Here is a 3,795-nt window from a genome sequence, read left to right as displayed (position 1 = left end):
CGGTGGGCGGAAAGTGAGTGGCGCTCGTCACAGCCAATCGCGATCGAGGGTTTAGCAAAAGAGGCGGGGTAGCGTGTAGAGGCGGACCTACGTAAATGTGACGTAGGCGAATAAATGCCAAGGAAAAAAAAAAGATGAAGGTGAGAGTTTAAGTGACGTAAAGTTACGTGAATACAGATTTAGTGAGGTATTGTTTTCATGTATTATTGTGTGAGCTGAACTACAGTGGTACCTATGCTCACATGTGTATAGCCCGTGATAGCTTCAGAAGTCAGAGAAAGTCCAAGGATCAACTTTCAGAAAATGTATGGTTTCAAATCAAATTGCTTCTGTTTTTGGTTTGAACAAAACTCAAACATATGCAGTGTATTATCCTGGAAGGTACGGTGGCCCTGAGGTGGGAATCACCAAACACATCAACAAATCACAAAACACATCTACAAATCACAAAACCCTACAACACATAAGAAAACACAACAAATCACAGAACACGTGGCATAACCTTTTTTGACGGACGTTTACCAAATTTGCCATTATGTTTTCTTGTTTCCTGTTTTTTTTTCTTTCTGCTGTTGTGATTTGCACTTCAGGGCCACCGTGCCAAGGGCAAAGACAAAGCAGGTAATTTGTTGCTGTAACCAGGGAATGTTTGGTCGCTATTCTTGCATAAAGACCCACAATCCGGCAATTGTCACTTTTGTTATTTTGCTATTTTATTATTTTTATGTTAATACCAGGGATGTGTTATAAGAAGCACTCTGTGTATAAACCAGTGGGAAAAAGTATGTCTTAATAATCTGTCTGGTCTTGTTGCTTCACAACATGGCGGCGAAGTCCAATGACAGATTGTTTTGTGTCTTCTCTCAGTAACCCTGGTTGCAAAAGATGTCTTTATCCACAAGTGCTGATTGTTGTCTGAAACGATGACTAAGTGCGAGAAGTTGTGTGATTGCACCAAGGCGGAACAAGCGTGTGGGTGAGCCATGAGCATGTGTTTGTGTGTTTCCACTCAATGTCTGTCTTTCCCTGACAAAGTCATTCTCCTTGTGTATTCTTCCCTGCTCGGTCAGTCCACCTCTATTATCCTTGCAGCGTTCCAATCCACCTTCATGCTTCGGATTTGTTTACCCAACAAAGCAAATTTCCTCCTTTGCATGGGCATGAGGTTGTCACTTCCTGTCTGGGCTTATTTCTATGGCAACAGAGGGAAGGGAAAACATAAGAATGAGAGGGGAAAAAACGTCTTTGGAAAGGAAGAGTCAGAGCCGGGGTGTGTCTAAAAACCAAGAACCAAGAAAACTAATGGCAGTGTTTTGAAGGAATGTTGGTCCACTGCGTCAGGACTGACTAAAACAAACTGAACGCTGACTGCTGTCGTATGATCGTCTGATGTTGGAAGTGGAACAAAGAGGAAGAGCAGATTGTTATTGATTTCACAAAACAGATCTGTTCATTGTCAAAACCATTGGACTTACGGTACTTACCTAATTGCATGCATAAGGGAACACACCCTTGCATACCCGACACCAGAGATGCACAATCTGAAACACGCCTGTCTACACGTATATGGATACAGTGAGGTGGAAAAACTAAAAATACACCACTCACAACACTCACTATACACTGAGGCTGACATTCAAATATTTTGTATTAATAGCACAGCTTAAATCTTATTTTAGATGATTTTAAATGATACTTTGAGAAAGTCACAAGCAAAACAATGACATTAAAGGTGATCCATACACTTTTATGTCTGTGTATGACAGCCGAGTTATTTAAATCCCTTGTCATCTTTCTGTCACTCACAGCACACACGAAGAAGTTTGGGAGTTGCTGTGGACTGCTCTACATACAGTGAGAGCAGATTGTGTGTGGCAGTGTCCTCTATAGGTTAGAAGTGGTTTCAGCACACTGAGCAGCTGGCTGCAAATTCAAAGAGTGCTGCTGTCAGCCAGATAATGTGGACCTTTGTTTAACAGAGGCTTTTTTATTATTATTTTGCGCTGCATCATAAAGTCTGTAATTTACTTACGTACGCGCATGGCACAATCAGACTTCTACTGCAAGGAAGTTCAACTACAACACCCAATAGTGGAGCTCTTTTAGTCTTAAGTGCCCTTAAGAGTGCAGGACTTTGATAGTCTTTGATCTGTAACTGAACCTGACCTCTGATCCTGGGCTGGATTGACCCACTAGGGGGCGCTGTTTCCAAAAGTTATCAAGGCCCATCCTCACCCTTCTTTTCTCTTTCACTCTGAATTATTTACGTTTTAGTTCGTGTTTTGTCATTTGCATTTGTAAATCTGACTAAACACAATTTGATTTTAAGAAATTCGTCCTGTGAGCACAATATGTGCTGGAATAAAAAAGGCCTTAAAAGCAAAAGGGGGGATTCCTAAAGTTAAGTGTTAGATCCTCTGGTCATGATTCATTTCTGTGAATCATGATTCACAGTCCCTGGCAATCCATCCAGTAGTTCTTCAAATATTTCAATGTGGACCCAAATAGACCGACTGACTTATTGGTATTGTCACCCATAGAGCCATTTGCAATTCATTGAATTACAACAGTTAATGGCACAGAATCAACATGGAGTGATATGGGTCCCTATGGGGTCTGGGGCTGAGGTGCAGTTGCCTGCTTTGGTAATATAGTGAAAGTAGGCAACAAAAAAATAAAGTTTCTCAGATAGGGACCAGCACTCAATTACAATAACACTATACTGCTGCCTCCATATGCTATAAAGCTGTGTGTCTGCAGAGGGCGACGTTGCACGGAAGCAAAGCAGTGTGGGGGACTGAGTTGACAGCTGCAGATCAGATGTCTCAGCTCTCTCTGTACTGACTGACGACTTTTTTCTTCTAATGACCCACATTTCTGTTCTCTTGTTTGCGACTCTGTGTGCATTGTGTTAGAGTGAGCGATGCTAATCCACAGATCATGTGCATGTGTGCATTTTGGAGCTCACTTTCATGTTTTTGTGCAGCCCTGCACAGCCTATCACAGGGAGTTTGTGTTCCTGAGCATGAGCGCTATCTTCAGTGAAGCCCAGGGATCTTCAGATCTTAAGGCCTTACATTCTCTAAGTGTCATTATGTGATTGAGGCTGATTATGTGCAAGCGGAGTTTCTATCAGACAGAGTAGATCAAAGCATTGCCCTCATACACACGTACACACACATGCTATCCTTTACACTAATGTCCTTATTCGTCTATCTCCCCCTCCCGGCTCTCTACCCTTTCAACAGGGTAACAGCATACTCTCTAATTTTTTCCAGATGTAAAGTACCTCCCCTCCACTTTGTCCTCGCTCTGTTTCCTCCAGTCTTGACCCTCACAGGGTCCACAGCAACCCCCAAACTTCTTCGTTCCTCCCTCACCCCACTCCCACCCTCCTGACTTGTTCGACATATTGGTCTCAGAGACAAAACGTGACCCCTGGAGGTCGGGGCAAGAGAGGCTGCAGCGCTCCCAAAGCAGAAAGGAATGTTTCGGAAATGCATTTCCCACATTGCACAATGGTTTTGTGTTGTGGTAATTAGCCATTTGGTCCATGGGTCTTTTTCAGAGTGCCAGCTGTTTGCGGCGTGCGCTTAAGCTCTGATTTCACTGTGATTGTTGCAATCTTTTTTCGGCATAGAGCAGTCTTTCAGTTTCTGCAAATGGCCTCTGTCGCCGCCACACTTTTTCCTCCATCTTGCCCTCCTTCCCCCCCCCCCCTCCTGAGATGGGAACCAGCTGGGCGAGTGGAGCAGGGGAGCACTGGGAATGTGGAGGGTTGCAGGCATGGGGCCC

The sequence above is a fragment of the Hippoglossus hippoglossus genome, chromosome 11 (genome assembly GCF_009819705.1).
Source record: "Hippoglossus hippoglossus isolate fHipHip1 chromosome 11, fHipHip1.pri, whole genome shotgun sequence".
Taxonomy (NCBI): domain Eukaryota; kingdom Metazoa; phylum Chordata; class Actinopteri; order Pleuronectiformes; family Pleuronectidae; genus Hippoglossus; species Hippoglossus hippoglossus.
This window is presented reverse-complemented; position numbering follows the sequence as displayed.